Source organism: Sus scrofa, chromosome 6 (genome assembly GCF_000003025.6).
Source record: "Sus scrofa isolate TJ Tabasco breed Duroc chromosome 6, Sscrofa11.1, whole genome shotgun sequence".
Classification (NCBI taxonomy): domain Eukaryota; kingdom Metazoa; phylum Chordata; class Mammalia; order Artiodactyla; family Suidae; genus Sus; species Sus scrofa.
Window position 1 is genome coordinate 102,308,543 of NC_010448.4, and position 18,786 is coordinate 102,327,328.

The window sequence follows — 18,786 nt, forward strand, 5'->3', positions numbered from 1 at the left end:
GTAAAACTATAACTGTCTGCAAATGATATGATACAATACCTAGAATATCCTAAAGATGCTACCAGAAAGCTGTTAGAGCTCATCAATAATTTGGTAAAGTTGCAGGATGCAAAATTAATATGCAGAAATTGGCTGCATTTTTATATGCTAACAATGAAAGATCAGAATGAGAATTTAGGAAAACAATCCCATTTACCATTGCATCAAAAAGAATAAAAGACCTGGGAATAAACTTACTTAAACAAAAGACCTGTACTCTGAAAACTAAGATACTGATGAAAGAAATCAAAGATGACAAAAACAAATGGAAAGACATACCATGTTCTTGGATTAGAAGAATCAATATGGTCAAAATGACTATACTACCCAAGGCAATCTACAAATTTAGTGCAACCCCTATCAAATTACCAAGGATATTTTTAACAGAACTAGAACAAAATATTTCAAAGTTTTGAAGTTTATTTGGAAGCACAAAAGACCCAGAATAGCCAAAGCCATCCCGAGAAAGAAAAATGGAGTTGGAGGAATCAGGCTTCCTGACTTTAGATTATATTACAAAGCTACAGTCATCAAAACCATATGGGACTGGCACAAAAATATAAATATAGATCAGTGGAACAGGATAGAAAGCCCAGAATTAAACCCACGCACCTACAGTCAGCAGATCTATGACAAAGGAGGTAAGAATATACAATGCAGAAAAGACAGTCCCTTCAATAAGTAGTGCTGGGAAAACTGGACAGCTACATGTAAAATAATGAAATTAGAACATTTTCTAATACCATACACAAAAATAAACTCAAAAGGGATTAAAGACCTAAACGTAAAACTCTTATAAGAAAACTTAGGCCAAACACTCTCTGACATAAACCACAGCAATATCTTCTCAGATACACCTCCTAGCATAATGACAATAAAAACAAAAACAAACAGGACTTAATTAAACTTAAAATTTTCGGCATAGCAAAGGAAACCCTAAGCAAAATGAAAAGACAACCCACAGAATGGGAGAAAATATTTACAAATGAAGCCACTGACAAGGGATTAATCTCCAAAATTTATGAACACCTCATTCAGCTCAATACCAAAACCAAAACCAAAACCAAAACAAAACAAAACAAAGAAAAAACCCAAACAACCCCATCAAAGAATGGGCAGAAAATCTAAACAGACAATTTTCCAAAGAAGACATACGGATGGCCAAAAAACACATGAAAATATGTTCTTCAACATCACTCATTATTAGAGAGATGCAAATCAAAACCACTATGAGGTACCACCTTACACTGGCCAGAATGGCCATCATCAAAAAGTCTATAAGCAATAAATGCTGGAGCAGTTGTGGAGAAAAGAGAACCCTATTACACTGTTGGTGGGAATGTAAATTGATGCAACCGCTATGCAAAACAGTATGGAGATTCCTCACAAAACTAAAAATAGAATTACCATTTGATCCAGCAAGCCCACTCCTGGGCATCTATCCAGAAAAAATCATGACTTCAAAAGATACATGTACTTCAGTGTTCCTTGCAGCAATATATACAATAGCCAAGACATGGAAGCAACATAAATGGCCATCGACAGAGGAGTGGATAAAGAAGATGTGGTACATTTATATAATGGAATATTACTCAGCCATAAAAAGGAAAGAAATCATGGCATTTGCAGCAACATGGATGGACCTAGAAATTATCATGCTAAGTGAAATTAGTCAGACAGTGAGACACCAGCATCATATGCTATCACGTATATGTGGAATCTAAAAAAACAACACAATGAACTTCTTTGCAGAACAGATACTAACTCACAAACTTTGAAAAACATGATTTCCAATGGAGACAGGTTGGGAGGTGGGGAGCATGGGCTGGTGGTTTGGGATGGAAATGCTATAAATTGGGTTGTGATGATTTTTGTACAAGTATAAATGTAATAAAATTCATTGAGTTAAAAAATAAAAAATAAATAAGATATTCTTCTTGGAGTTTACTGTCCTAGGGATCTGATTTAAACCAATTGCTTTCTAGGCTTACTACAAGCAATTCATTCCAATGTTTGTTTTGCTGCATTCGCAACATGCTTGCAGGGATTCTCTTCCGTGATTTTTAACCTTGTTTTATGGAGCACAACCTCAGAAAGTTTCCTCAGAAAGGGTACATCAAAAGTGAATGGTCTTAAAGACCTTGATATAAGACCAGACACTATCAAACTCCTAGAGGAAAACATAGGCCAAACACTCTCTGACATAAACAACAGCAACATCTTCTCAGATCCACCTCTCAGAGTATTGACAATAAAACGAAAAATAAATAAATGGGACCTACTCAAACTTCAAAGTTTCTGCACAGCAAAGGAAACCCTAAACAATACAAAAAGACAACCCACAGAATGGGAGAAAATCTTTGCAAATGGTTCGACTGACAAGGGATTAATCTCCAAAATTTATAAACAACTTCTGCAGCTCCATACCAAAAAAACAAACAACCCCATCCAAAAATGGGCAGAAGATCTAAACAGGCAGTTCTGCAAAGAAGACATACAGATGGCCAAGAAACACATGAAAAGATCTTCAACATCACCCATTATTAGAGACATGCAAATCAAAACCACTATGAGGTACCACCATACACCAGCCAGAATGGCCATCATCAAAAAATCTACAAACAATAAGTTCTGGAGAGGGTGTGGAGAAAAAGGAACCCTAGTACACTGTTGGTGGGATTGTAAATTGGTGCAACCACTGTGGAAAGCAGTATGGAGATTCCTCAGAAAACTAAAACTAGAACTACCATTTGATCCAGCAATCCCACTCCTGGGCATCTATCCAGAGAAAACCATGACTTGCAAAGACACATGTACTCTGATGTTCATCGCAGCACTATTTACAATAGCCAAGACATGGCAACAACCTAAATGTCCATCGATGGAGGAGTGGATCCAGAAGATGTGGTACATATACACAATGGAATATTACTCAGTCATTAAAGAGAACGAAATACCAGCATTTTTGCAACATGGATGGACCTAGAAACTATCATGCCAAGTGAAGTCAGCCATACAATGAGACACCAAGATCAAATGCTTTCACGGACATGTGGAATCTGAAAAAAGGACAGACTGAACTTTTTTGCAGAACAGATGCTGACTCACAGACATGGAAAAACTTATGGTCTCCAGAGGAGACAGTTTGGGGGGTGGGGGGATGTGCTTGGGCTGTGGGATGTAAATCCTGTGAAATCAGATTGTTATGATCCTTATACAACTACAGATGTGATAAATTCATTTGAGTAATAAAAAAAAATGAAAAAAAAAAAAGTGAATGGTCATTGGAGTTCCCATCGTGGCTCAGTGGTTAACAAATATGACCAGGAACCATGAGGTTGTGGGTTTGATCCCTGGCCTTGCTCAACAGGTTAAGGATCCGGCGTTGCTGTGAGCTGTGGTGTAGGTCACAGACACAGCTTGGACTCTGGTGTTTCTGTGCTCAGACTCTGGTGTTGCTGTGGCTGTGGTGTAGGCCAGCAGTGACAGCTCCAATTAGACTCTTAGCCTGGGAACCTCTGTATGCTGTGGTAGCGGCCCTAGAAAAGGCAAAAAAAAGTAAACTGTTATTATTATTTATATTGTCTTTATGTCATGCCAGCAATGGAATAACTGATTGATCATGTGTAGAATTATATGTTAAGGGTTTATAAATCTTCCATCAGTGGTATTTTGATTGTTTTGTAAGGTTTATATCCTTTCTCTGTCTCTATATCTCCCTGATTGAACTTATTTATTCTTAATGTCATGATATTTCACAGGAAGGTATATATGAATATTTTAAGATCTATCTTCTATGAATTCTATAGATCCTTTTTGTTTTATTTGTATTTTTTAAATAAAAACAAATAGTTTATGATATTTTTATCTTTCTTTTCACTGTTTTTGGTGTTGCCATTTTAATTTTCATACAATATAATTTACTCTGATGTACAGTTTTTGGGTTTTGACAAAAGTGTTAAGTAAACAAGACAAACATGATAGTAAATTCCACTGTCCCCAAATATTTCCTGTGCTTCCTCTTTGCAGTCAAACCTTCCCTCTCCCCTCAGCTCCTAGCAACTTCTTTTTTTTTTTTTTTCTTGATGATTCTGTTTATTGACTGGTAATTTGTGTTACATTGATTGATTCTTTTTTTTTTTTGCTTGTATTATAATTCTATTTCTAGAAGTACATAAAATATTGCAAGTGATTTTTTCTTTTTTTTTTTTTTTTATTTTCCCACTGTACAGCAAGGGGGTCAGGTTATCCTTAGATGTATACATTGCAGTTACAGTTTTTTCCCCCACCCTTTCTTCTGTTGCGACATGAGTATCTAGACATAGTTCTCAATGCCTAGCAACTTCTGATGTGTTCCCATTTCCTATAGATTTGTCATATAAATTGAATAATACAATGTGTAAAGTTTGTATCCAGCTACTTTCATTTAGCATAATTTCACTGGGATTCATTTGCGATGCATTTATCAAGAGTTTGTTCTCTTTTATTACTGAGTAGGATTCCACTCTATGGATGTACCACAGTTTGCTTATCCCTTCACCAGCTAAAAAAAAAAAAAAATTGGGTTATTTTTATTTTGGACAGTTACGAGTCAAACCAATAAGTACATATTAGCTGTTGTGGGAACTTAGGTTTTCATTTTATTTGGATAAATGCCTAGGAAGAGGGTTGTTCTGTATATGGCAATGATATGTTTGAATATACAAGAAACCACAACCCTCTTTCCTAATGTGCTATAACATTTTGCATTTCTTCCAGCCATGCATGAAAACTCCACTTGTTCCACATCCTCTTTAGCATTTGGTATCATGCATTGTTTTTAGTCTTTGGCATTTTTGGTGACATCATATTGTGTTTCTAATTTTCATTTCTCTAATGACTTAAGATATTGAAACTGGGCTGATTTGCCATCTGTGTGTCTTCTTCAATGAGTGTCTGTTCAAATGTTTTACGTGGTTTGTAATTGGGTTCTTTCTTTTTCTCTTGAGTTTTAAGTGTTCAGCTTGTATTTTAGGTAGAGGTCCTTTGTCAGATACGTGGTATGCAAATTATTTCCTAGGCCCTGTCTTGTGTTTTCATTTATATGGGAGTGTCACTTACAGAATGAAAGTTTTAAACTTTCATGAAGTCAAATAGATAGAGAGAAAGAGAGAGATTGTGTTTTTGGTCATAACTGAGAATTCTTCACCCAAGTCTAGGTCCCAGAGATTTTCTACTCTATTTTCTTCTAGAAGTTTCATAGCTTTAGGTTTCATATTTAGTTCTCTGATTCATTTTTGTATATGGTTATACGTTTTTATCTATTTCTCTGTCTGTGAACATCTACAGCAAGTCTTTTAGCAGGACTCATTTAGGGATCAAGGGCTCACTGTCTTCTTAAGGTTTTGCCATCTTAGAAGGGCCATGTCGTTCTTTGTCTAAGATATGTTTCTTTTTTTCTACAGGGAATGTTGAGATTCTTTGTTTACCAGCAGTGTTTTAAAATTGTATGCTAATCTACTCTAGTTTGTTTTAAATTTTTATGAATACATACCCTAGTTTGAGACTTTTCATTCAAGATACTGGATACTTATTGCGGATATCAATAGCAAAGGTATCTCAACAAAGAAATGTTGTCAGATGAAATGGTTTCCAGGAAGCTCTGGGCTAACTTATGCAAAAATATTGATAAGAGCAAAGAAAGGAAGAAGGAGGAAACGAGGGAGTTGAAACTAAGATGGATGGTAAGTCTGGCACCCGGGGCTGCTGCTCTAGGCAATAATGTCCTAGAAGAAACTTCCCAGGCTCTTCTCAAAAGAACTCAGCCACATCCTATGGGAGAATTCCAAAAGCTTATCTGCATGTTGGTGATCTAGAACCATCACTTTTTATTCCAGAATTCTGCAGAGGGGAGAAAGTGTTTTGCAGAACCTTATCAAGTGGTCAGCTCCTGACTATCGAAACACTAGTCCTCCGGGGATCTGGTTAATGTAGGATGCTGGGAGAACAGCAGACTAGGTAAATGTCGTGGAAGATCTGGGAAGCAATAAGGACCAGTTGTGCTTCAGTATCTTCAGAGATGGGGTGGCCTGACTGTGTGTGCATCTCTAGACTCAGACATCTGCCCAGTGTGCGTACAGAGTAGGTGGAAGGTCAGAATTTTGCCCAGTGCCATAATGGATATTAACTTATGAAATCTCACAGTCACCCATTCCCATCTCCTACTTCTCATCACAAAATTTTCACTCCTAGTGAAAGTTTTTTTTTTTTTTAACCTAGTCTCTATTTTAGAATTTCCCCAAAGCCAGTGCTTTTCCAGCACAAGGATCTAGAACTCTCCACAAGTGCATAGCCCTCTCATCTGTTCATGCCTTGTGTGTCCTTTTCCCTCACTTGATTATCATTTTACATCCATGGAACCCCTTCTGAAGAGAAAAGAAAAGAATATGGTAAATAACCGCTGCCTCAGCAGGGAGGGTACCTATGAGACATGTCCTGTTGGACTGGTCAATGGAAAACCATTCGAGATAATGTCTTGAATAGTGTTGAAACACACCAGCAATGATGCAGGAGAGCAGGGTCCTTGGAGGAGCCAGCTCAATCCCCAATCTGCCAAGGGTGCTGAGATTGACAGATTGTTTATTTGAGGAGAGGCAGGGGAAGCCTGGTGGCTCAAAGACAAGTAGCTTCCAATACCCCACTAGTGCCTTATGAGCAATTAATGAGAGACTGGACTGGGTATGAGGACAGGTGGCCCCCTTTATACTTGGGTGGATCATTTGACCTATACTATGTAGATGCCTAAACCCTTGAACTTGATTATTGTTCTCAGCTGTTCTAAGAAGATGGCAGGCTGGAGTTGGTCTGCAAAAATATTTGCCATTGGCCTATGGGGAAATGGATACCAAAAATAAGAGGTAAACATTTAAAAACTCTTTCAGAAATTTAACATTGCTATGACATTCCAGCACATTTTGTATTTTATAAATATATTGGCACTGGACATATTAGGATTTTAAAAAATGAAATCTGGTCTTTCTGAAGTTCTGCTCAAAAGAACATTATTTTAAAAATTAGTGCATTTTTCAGGCTATTGTAAATGTGAAATAATGCTCTTTTATACTTGCTCAAAGAGTATTTTTTGCCCTCCCCACCCCAAAAAGGCAAAAAGAGAGAGAGAGAGATTCTGCCAAAATGACTTCAACTCATTAAAATAACCAAATCTGTTCCATTTTTCCTTAAGGTAAGTCAGAAATGGGCTTTTTCTGAATGATTGCCAGTCAGTATGGGCTTTCCTCTGGTTGGTATCTTATTTTAGTTCTACAAGGATCATGTCAGAAGCGAGAATGTCTTTAAACAAACAAACAAACAAACACATTTTTCTGGGAGTTCCCATTGTGGCTCAAGGGGTTAAGAACCCCACATAGTATCCATGAGGATACGGTTTCCATCCCTGACCCTGCTCAGTGGGTTAAGGATCTGGCATTGCCATGAGTTGTGGTGTAGGTCTCAGACACGGCTTGGATCTGGCATTGCTGTGGCTATGGCACAGGCTGTCAGCTGCAGCTCTGATTTGACCTCTAGCCTGGGAACTTCCATATGCCACAGGTGTGGCCCTAAACAGAAAGAAAACAAATAAAGAGTAAGCAAGTTGAATATTTTGCAGGACTTTATTTGAATAGAAACATCCTAAAGAATGTTGCTGGCTAAAAATTCGATTCCCCTCTTCTTTTATTAATGCCTCGCATGATATTGACTTTCCTTAATGTCCCTTACTGTTGACCAAAATACCACAGTGGCTCCCCATGGTAAGCTCTATCAAAGCTCACTGCCTCTCACTCATGGTGGCTGAGTTGGTGGCCTTCCTTGCACTGTCTGAATATATATGTGTGTGTAGCAGGAGGATATAGCAATTTCACACCCTCGTCACGTGACCCTCTTGTTTCCCAGGGGTATGAAGGGTTGAGCACTGCACTGCCAAGCAGATTCAAAGGTGTTATATTGTGAAATACAACATGAAGAGCTGAGCTTTGAAAGAAAATATTCACACTTCACCTGAAACCTCTTTCCAAATGCCTGCATAATATCAGGAAGTCTTAGATTAGAACTGTGCCAAAGTCTACATTCTTGGAGGTAATTTTTGTGACCACCTCATTATTCTTAACTTGGCTGTTATCAACTAGAAAAAAAAAAGAGAGGAAAAAAAATTGAAATGTCAGAAGAATTTCTTTTAATTTCATACTAGCGAAGAACATAAATCTAGGCTGCCGTTTCTAGACTTGACTGGAACAGGTGCCTGAGATTTGAAACTAAATTGTCAGGGGGACAGGAAAACAGCATGTAAGGGATGAGGTACTCGTAAACTTGAAATGCACTTACTTCACTGGTCTTTTAAAGCAGAATCTTTTACATGGGGAAAAATTCCTCCATTTATAACAGGACTAATTAAGTGAAAATTACTGAATTTCCAGTAAACCAGCAACATTTATCTAGCACCTACTTCATATAGATTATCATCCTAGCACTCAGAAGGAGGCATCCCTTTTAAATTTAATTACTCCTTTTTTTTTTTTTGCCAGAGCAATGCTCTATAGATGTAGCATATATTTAATCATGTCTTATATTAATGGTTCCTATTTCTCATTCTCTCACTAGACTGAGAATTACTTGAGGGTGAAGATTAAATCTTACCCTTCTGTGTAACCTCCTCAGCATCTATCACAATGCTTTCTACATACAAGATACTTAAAGGATGCGTGCTAAAATAACATATTGGAGGAATAATAGACTTGTCTCCCATGTGGGGTTCATTTGGGGAATATGACCACAGTTGGAAGACAAGCCTAGTTATTGTTTAGCTCATATGGTCATTCCGAAAATATTTTACACCAACTATGTGCCAGCATTCTTTTTTTTTTTTTTTTTTTTTTTTTTACTTTTTAAGGCCACACCCATTGCATATTAAGGTTCCCAGGCTAGGGGTCCAATCTGAGCTGTAGCTACTGGCCTACACCACAGCCATAACAAAGCCAGATCTGAGCCATGTCTGTGACCTACACCACAGCTCATGGCAATGCCAGATCCTTAACCCACTGAGCAAGGCCAGGGATTGAACCTGTATCCTCATGGATCCTAGTCGGGTTCGTTAACCACTGAGCTACAAAGGGAACTCCCCATGTGCCAGCATTCTTTAAGATGCCAGAGATATATCTGCAAATGAGGTGTAGATCATGTAGCTTGCCCTCATGAAGTTTATGCTTGACTTTGGGCCCATGAGTGGATTGCCTTACTCCTGGTGCTGCACCTGATATAATTATACCACATCAGGGTAATTGTTACCCCTTCCCATCACAGATTCCTGACAATTGTATACCTGCAACCAGGAATCCCATGATTCTTGTTTAGTTGCCTACAGATGTGGAAGTAAAAGTATCTGCTTGACACTCATATTCTCTGTACCCCTATTAACACAAAGAGGTTCCTCCACAATTTGCTGATGTTGCCTTCCCTACTAGCATAGAGACCAGAGTCAAAAGCCAAGGAGAAAATTGTGACACTGTTCAGTTGAGGCTGAACAGTCTAGGAGCAAAGACCAAATGGCTTCAGACCCTGGGATTCTGGGTTTGAATCTGGACCACAATGCATATTTGATATGTGGCCTGATGCAGATCTCTTAGCTTTCCTGACTTTACTTTTCTCAACTGTGCCTAGAAAATAAAGAGGCTCACAAGTAAAATGAATTATGAACATTGTAGGATAAAATAATCAAATTCTTAGCATTGAAAAAATGTTATCCAAAAGCTTGGTGCCAGCTCAAATCAGGCCATGAGGGAAATCACCCATCTGAATACTTTGATGGGTATAGCAGTTTTGAGCAGCCACTAGACTAGAAATAAATAAAAGATTGATTTGTTACCCCTTCTGTAGCATTAAGGACACTCCTCCCATGCCTTGTGATCACTACAGCCACATTGTTGGAGTACTGCCCCTTAACTGGACAGCAGGAGTAATGAGTTAGCAACCAGTCCTGGCTTAGGTTCCTTAGTAAGCAGAAATTGAAACAAACATTTCAATGCAGGTAATTTGGGGGGGGGGTATTAATACAATGTGCAGGAGTGAAGAAATACAGAGCTTAATAAAAAGAGGGGGGAGAAAAAGATTACATAAGGATTCACTATGGATTAATGATCAAAGTGAACAAAAAGTCTTAATTCTGCCAGGACTAAGACTATTATCTTTTGGAATAATCCATCTATAGAACAGGAAGCAAGAGCTCTCATCCTTCACTAAAGAAGGGCTGACTCAGGGCTACCCTATATTTCCAGGATGCTTTTGAAGGATGAACAATTGCCTGTGAATATCTGGTAGCTCTGGAAGCCATTAGGGCAGAATGCAAAGATGCTCAACCTCTGCTTAATACAAGATGCTGTTAGTGAAAAGTGAATCACGTCTTCATGGAACTATCCACCATTTCTTATTTGTAGACTTATTAATGATGGATTAAAAAGATATTTTTCTGCTCTTGGTCTTTTGCTTTTCCATGTGAATTTTAGAGTCCTTCACTATTGGTGGGATGTAAATTGGTACAAACACTGTGGAAAACAATATGGAGCTTTCTCAGAAAACTAAATATAGAACTACTATATGATCCTGCAGTCCCACTCCTAGGCATATATCTGGAGAAAACCATAATTCAAAAAAAGCATTAATCCCTATGTTCGTTGCAGCACTATTCACAATAGCCAAGACATGGAGACAACCTAAACGGCCATCAACAGATGAATGGATTAAAAAGATATGGTACATATATATACAATGGAATACTACTCAGTCATAAAAAAGAACAAAATAATGGCATTTGCAGCAACATAGATGAAACTAGAGATTCTCATACTAAGAGAAGTGAAGTCATAAAGAGAAAGACAAATACCATGATATCATTTATATTGGAATCTAAAATATGGTACAAACGAACCCATCTATAAAACGGAAACACTCACAGAAATAGAAAATAGACCTGAGGTTGCCAAGGGAAAGGAAGGTGGGAATGGGATGGGTAGGTAGTTTGGGATTGGTAAATGGAAACTACTATGTTTAGAATGGATAAGCAGTGAGACCCTACTGTATAGCAGAGAGAACTGGGATGGACCATGATGGAAGATAGTATGAGAAAATGAATGTCACATACATATATATATATATGACTGGGTCACTATGTTGTTCAGAAATTGGCACAACATTGTATATCAACTGTACTTTAATTAAAAAAAGAAAAACATCTTTTAAAAAATGAACAAAGCTTAAGAGTTGACGCAACCTAACTTCAAGATTTATTTTAAAGTCATGATAATCAAGATGGTGTGGTTTTGGCAAAAGAGCAGACATAGAGATCAATGGAAAAAAGCCTAGAAACAGACTCACACATATATGGTCAATTCATTTTTGAAAAAGTTGCAAAGGCAACTTTGTGGAGAGAGGATTGATTATCTTTGCAAGAAATGGTGCTTAAACTGGTGCATCTGTATATGCAAAAAATAAATTCTGATCCTTATAGTATATATAAAAATGAACTAAAAATGAACCATGGACTTCAATATAAAACCTAAAACTATGGGACTTCTTGAATAAACACAGGAGAAAACCTTTATCACCTTGGTTTAAGCAAAGATTTCTTAGACACTACATCAAATGAATGACCCATAACTGAAAAAATAATAATAAATTGGATTTTGTAAAAATTAAAGACCTCCTCTGTAAAGAGACTATTTAGAGAATGCAAAGACAAACCACAGTCTGAGAGAAAATGTTTACAAGTAACATATCTTAAAGGACTGATGCCCACAATATATAAAGAACTCTCTAAACTGAATAATAAGAAAGCAAACAATCAAAACTAGGCCAAAATTTAAAGATATATTACTAAAGAAGATATTTGGTTGGCACATAGGCACATTAAAAACATGTCTGACATCTATAGATAAATGCAAATTGAAGCCACAAGAGAGTAGCCCTACACATGTATTAGAATTCCTAAAATTTAAAAGATTGATCATACCAAGTATAAGTGAGGATGTGGAGGAATTTGAATTCCCAGACATGAATGGTAGAAATGGTAAATGGTCAAAACATACTGGAAACAGTCTGATAGTTTCTTGAAAATTAAAGACACCCTTATGATATGACCAAGAAATCACTCTCTTGGATATTTATCCTGGAGAACCTGTTCACACAAAGCATATGTTGAAACAAAGACTTACACCTAAGTGTTCATAAAAGCTTATTTTGTAATATCCAAAACTGGAAAAAAATCTTTCAAGATGTGACTGAATAGAGAAATGTGGTCTATACACAGAGTGGAAAAGGCCTAATGGAAAACAAGGAGTAAATGACCACTGTCAGTACACATAACAGCACAGATGACTCTCCGATACACTCTATTGAGTAAAATAAGCCAGAGGGGGAAAAATAATAGATGATTCCATTTCTTCAAAATTTTAGAAAAAAATCTATGGTGACCAGAAGCAAAACAGAGTTTGCAGGGAAAGAATAGTTTGATAAATGTTGCGGAAATGAAAAGACAAGAAAATTATGAAGGGAACATATATATTCATTATCTTGATTGTGGTGCTAGTTTCATGATGGCTTCACATGCATACCCCCCCACACACACACACGTAAAATTTTACCAAATCATGCAATTTGTGCAGTTTATTGTATGTTAATTATATTTCGACAAAGCTGTTTAATAAAACTTTAGAGTTCTCTGCCATCTTAAACATTGTATACAAATAAAATTTCCTTTTTCTTTCTAACTTAGGATAATTATTGGATATATTAACCACATTTTAGGGTCAAAGTATCCAAGTAACGTCAATGTCTCTTAGCTAAGCCTGTTTACCCACATAAGTGGCTCTGGGATTCTTCAGTTTATGAAATTTTGTTAAGTTTTTTAGATTTTATTTGTTATTTTGATTTCAAATATCAAAAAATGCTATTGCTTTAAACTGATCAGAGAACTGTAACCCTTACCATCCAGTTAGAAGTGAACCAAAGATTCTTGAGTAGCTGTGTTGTAAAATACAGTTTTTGAGGTCTGTAAACTCAGGTGCAAATTTTGACACCACCGCTTACTGGCTGTGGATCCAAGAACTGTTATTTTAGTCAAGCCTCAGTCTCTGCATCATGAAATGGAACTGCTGTTGGCTAATTCATAGGTTTAGTTTGGAGGATAAAGAAAACAATGCATATACAAGGTATAGTACACAGTAGACACATTAAGTTTTTCCATTCCTTTCTTCATTGTATTAGATGAATTAATTTTAAGTTTGTAGATGATAAGTCCCCAATACATCAGTGGCCAAATACAATGGAAATTTATTTCTTGCTTGTGGAATGTCTGATTAGTAGCAGAGAGCAGGTACATAGGGGGAGCATCGGGGACTTTGCCATACAGTACAAGACACACTGCAAGTATCTATATTCAGCCAGCCAGTCAGGCAGAAAAAGTTATTGTAAGAGGTTTCTACGGACCAGGCTCAGAAGTATCATATACCATTTCTAGGATTTTCACATCATCAGAACACAGTCATATGACCATAGCCTAGGAAGAAGTAGAACCAAGTTTTGGTGAACAGCTAGATGTTTCTGCCACACTCCCTATGCAGATTAAGAGTGAAGGTCTGAGGAACACTCAAATGAGCTTTAGGGTATAGTCTTAGTAATATCCATTTTTGTACAGAGCCTGTGTCAGGGCTGTTTTATAGAGTTGAGGTTGCTGATATGTGAATTCTCATGTGATATGTTAGGACTCCAAATAATAAAGCTTACAAAATTATAGTATTTATCTTGTGGATATCCATTCTTCTTCTTCTTCTTTCTTTTTTTTTTTTTTTTTTTTTTTTCCTTTTTAGGACTGCAGCTTTGGCATATGGACGTTTCCAGGCTAGGGATCAAATCAGAGCTGCAGCTGCAGGCCTATGCCACAGTCACAGCAATAGCAATGCAGAATCTGAGCCACATCTGCTACCTACACTGCAGCCTTCAGCAATGCCAGAGCCTTAACCCACTGAACAAGGCCAGGGATTGAACTAGCATCCTCATGGATACTAGTCAGATTCTTAACCCACTGAACCACAGTGGGAACTCCTGGACATTCATTCTTGAATGCCAACTTTTCAGCAAGCCTCAAACTCTGCCTCTTACCAATATCATATCATTAATTTCTGTCTTGGAGTGAAGAATTCTTAGGGATAGAAGGCATGTTTTCTTATTGGTTTCTTTTCCTGAAAGTATTCTGATACTGAGTAAAAACAGACTATGATTGATACTTTTGAAAAGAGGAATATTAGAGTCAGAAACTTCTCACCTGGGAAAACTGCTTCAGTTGTTCTAGCTTCCCAGACATGAATGTATGCTCGCTATGTTTTCACTATGATAGGAACTTCCATTTTAACAATATTAATTCTTCCAGGGAGTTCCCATTGTGGCTCGGAGGTTAATAAATCCAACTAGGAACCATGAGGTTGTGGGTTCGATCCCTGGCCTTGCTCAGTGGGTTAAGGATCCAGCTTTGCTCTGAGCTGTGTGTAGGTTACAAACACGGCTTGAATCCTGCATTGCTGTGGCTCTGGTGTAGGCTGGTGGCTATAGCTCTGATTTGATCCCTGGGAACCTCCATATGCCACGGGAACTGCCCAAGAAATGGCAAAAAAAAAAAAAAAAAAAGACAAAAAAAAACCCAAACAATATTAATTCTTCCAATCTATGAACATAAAAACTTTTTCTGTTTATTTGTGTCTTCAGTTTCTTTCATCATGTCTTATAGTTTTTAGTGTACAGGTTTTTCACCTCCTTGGTTAAATTTATTCTTATGTATTTTAAGGATTGGGGTCATTTTAAAGGGAAGTCTTAAATACTACTAAACAAACAAACAAAAACTATAGTATGTCTTTTCTCAAAATATGTACAATAATATATTAATTTATTTTTGTGATCAGGATTCCCCCCCCTTTTCCTATATGATGATGTATAGTTGGCCCAGGGGGAGCTACTCTTACTATGTATAAGTTTTTAAATGTATTTTTAAAAGTCTTAGAATGGACGTATCAATCTTCATAATGCCTATCTGGGAGCTGTGCTTGTGAGGACTCAATAAGTTATATCTCACGACCAATTTGTATTTACAGAAATGGACAGAAACTGATTCTCAAGAGAATATGGCTTATTTACAGAATTTTTTGTGTATAATTTTTCAGCCAGCCACCCAATCACTGGAAATTCACAGCTGCTTTTCCTTAAATTGCGCATTCTTTTACTCAAAAAGGAAAATGTTTTGGTTTTGAATACAACAATAAAAGCAAAATAAACTTTTGCACAAATGAGCCTGCTCATTGCTGGTTTATTTACTGGTTCATGCTAATTTCGGGTCATTTCAGCTTTATAAATTATTCTTTTATTTATTTATTTATTTTTTTGTATTTTGTCTTTTTAGGGCTATACCTGTGGCATATGGAGGTTCCCAGGCTAGGGGTTGAATCAGAACTGTAGCTACTGGCCTACACCACAGCCACAGCAATGTGGGATCCGAGCCACATCTGTGACCTATACCACAGCTCACAGCAATGCCAGATTCTTAACCCACTTAGCAGGCCAGGGATTGAACCTGCGTTCTCATGGGTACTACTTGGTTTCGTTAACCACTGAACCACACTGGGAACTCTTATAAATGTTTCTTTAATCTAGGTGCTCCTTAACAGGGCTAATGTTTAAAATGACGTTTTCCTCCTGACATATCAAGTACGTCTCTATATGAAAAATTTTAATATTAACTGGAGTTGAAAAAGGCAGTCAAATTAAGTGTAACACACAAAAAAAATCATTGATACTAACAATGCAATGATGTATTCTTTCAGTTGACTGGACATTTTGCATGTAAAGTTAAAGGTCAAATTCTAGTCTTATTATTTGTTTTAAAACAAATTTACTTAATGTAGTCTGTCAAGAATGTTTATGTCTCTGGAGAAATTAGAAGACTACATAATTATAAGTGTTTTCTCAAAAGGGTAAAATGTCTTGCTCAATTAAAATACTTAAGAGAGAACCTTTTTTTTTCAGTTTTATGGAGGTATAATTGACAAACAAAATTGTAAGATACTGTAAGATACTGCAAGATAGTTCAAATCCTGATGACTTGATACATGTGTACATTGTGAAAGAATCCCTCCCATTTAATTAATTAATATCCATCAACTCATATATTTATCTGTTTACTTTGGTGAGACTGTTTCAGTTCTATTCTCTTGGTAAATTTCAATTACACAAAACAGCATTATCAACTCTAGTTACCATATTATACCTTAGATCCTCAGACCTTATTCATTGTATAGCTGGAAGTTTGTTCCTTGTTAGTCAACCTCTCTTGATTCTCTAACCACCACCCCCTTGCCCCTGGCTACCATTTTTCTACTCTGTTTCTATGAGTTTGACTTTTTTTTTTAAGATTCCACATGTCAATGGTACTGTACAGTATTTTTCATTGTCTGTCTAGTTTATTGCACTTAGCAGAAGGCCCTCCAACTTCATCCATGTTATTGCAAATGGCAGGACTTCCTTTTTAATGGCTGTATAATATTCCATCACATATCTAGACCACACTTTCTTTATCCATCCATCTGTGGGTGAACACTAAAGTTGTTCTTTATGTCGGCTATTACAGGCAATGCTGCAGTTGGTTCAGCCTGACCTCAGAGCTGTCTCTCAAACATTTGTGATTTTCCAAGCCTCCTTCTTGGTTCTTTGTGGCCCCCAAGGGTTGAGGGTATATATGCCAAGTCCTGTCCCTGTCCTAAAGGGAAGCAGCTCAGTCACCAGCTAGCAGCAGGTGGCTTAGAAGCTGGATCCTTAGGCATCAGCTGGGGAAATAGCTAAAGAGCCCTCCAGGAAGAAAGGAGTTGGGCATATCTGCCTGCTCCCTCTCTGCTGGGCTCAGCGTAGAGCTGTGGGGATATGCCTCTGATCATTCAGAATTGTTTCTTTGTTTGCTAGTCTCAAGGGACTCTCGAATGCAAGCCCCATTGACTATCAGGGTCAGAAAATCCAGGCCAGTCCCTCGGGTGGCAGCCACAAGAGTGGGAGCCACCGATGTCTGCAGAGTCTTTCCAGGGAGATGCTGGCACCTTGGTCTTGTTACTGAAGCTGGTTGGTGTGGGGGGGGCAGTGGGATGGGGTGTCCACTGACTTCCCTGGACTCTGGGGAGGTTCCCAGCCTGCCCTTACTGCCTGCCCAACAAGAAGCCTGACCTGAAGGCAGCAGCTTTTAAAATATGCAGATAAACCTCTTTGGGGAACGCCTAGGAAATGGGTGATTTTGTCTGCTCCTTCTGCCCTGAGCCATGGGAGAGGGGAAGGGGATAGGCCAGGCGAGGAGGTGGACCTATCAGGAATTTTATCTTTGCCAAAGGCTTGTGGGTTTTGAGGGCTCAAGCCTGTTAGCCTTTAGAGCTAAGTGTTTAGGGAGCCCTCTCTCCAGGCAGTTGTCATAAAACCTGGAATGACTGGTGTGGGGTTGAACCTTGCACTCTTCAGGGAGAAGGTGGGAGTCAGGGGTTCCTTCTGGAGGGTTTGGTGCTGTGTCAGTGGTGGGGCTTATGCCAGTGTGTGCCTCAGCCTTTCCCACCATCTTGATATTTTCTTGTTATTTGCAGGACTCACTGAGCTGGTTTCTGAAGCTTTTTCATAAGGATTTGTTCCATGTGCCTTTGGTGCTTCTGTGGGAGGAGGAGGCCTCAGGAGACTCCTATGGCCCCATCTTGGTGGACCCTTTCCATCTGTTCTTTACTCTCTAATTTCTTGAGGGGACTCCACACCTTTACCTCATGGATGTACTGATTTACATTCCCACCAACAGTGTAGAAGAATCCTTTTCCTCCATTCTCACCAGCTTTTGTTATCTCCTCTCTTTGGTAATAGACATCCTAACAGGTCCCTTCCCCCCTTTTTAAACTATGATATGTCTTTTCTCAAAAATATATACAATAATATATTTATTTTTGTGATCAGATTCTTTCTCCCCCTTTTCCTATATGATGATATATAGTTGGCCCAGGGGGAGCTACTTTTTCTATATATATTAGCAATACCTACTTATTTATGGGTGAACGTATTTTTTTTTTTGGTATTTATTGTTCTTGGATTCATTCATCTGTATTTTTAACTATAAATTTTAACTTCCAAACTGTTACAAATTCTTTTAATAAAGTTTTTAATCCATATGTGAAAAGCCACCCCCTCAAATCAATTTGTTTGATAATTTAATGAATAAAGAATCAGCTTGTGAATGACTTTGCATGTTGTCCATAAGGCTTCAGATTTTTATCTTGGAGACAAGGAGGATGTACTGAATGATTTTAAGCAGTACAGTGCAATAGCTTATTGTTTTAGGAATTTGATAAGGCTTGGTGACTAATGAGATATAGCAGATGAGGTAGGACAACGAGTATCAGGATGACTAATGCATTTCTGGCTCCAGTATCTGGGTTTATAGTGGAGGGAATCATCAGGGGGAAGGCTGTGGGTGGAAGGGGCTAGTGCTGGATGGAAGATGGACCATTTGACCTGTACATACTGAATTTGTGATTCTATATATTTCTTGCAGGAGGAGATGTGACATATATAGAAATGCTAGTTTGAAATTCAACATCAAATCCCATCTCCTAAAATCTTCTCCTTCTTTGGTTTCCATGGGACTGCTCATTTCATGGCACTGCTCTC

At 37.8% G+C, this 18,786-nt stretch overlaps 1 pseudogene; it reads left to right on the forward strand.

Moving 5' to 3' along the window:
* LOC110261394 lies at positions 671-17,861 on the forward strand (annotated as a pseudogene).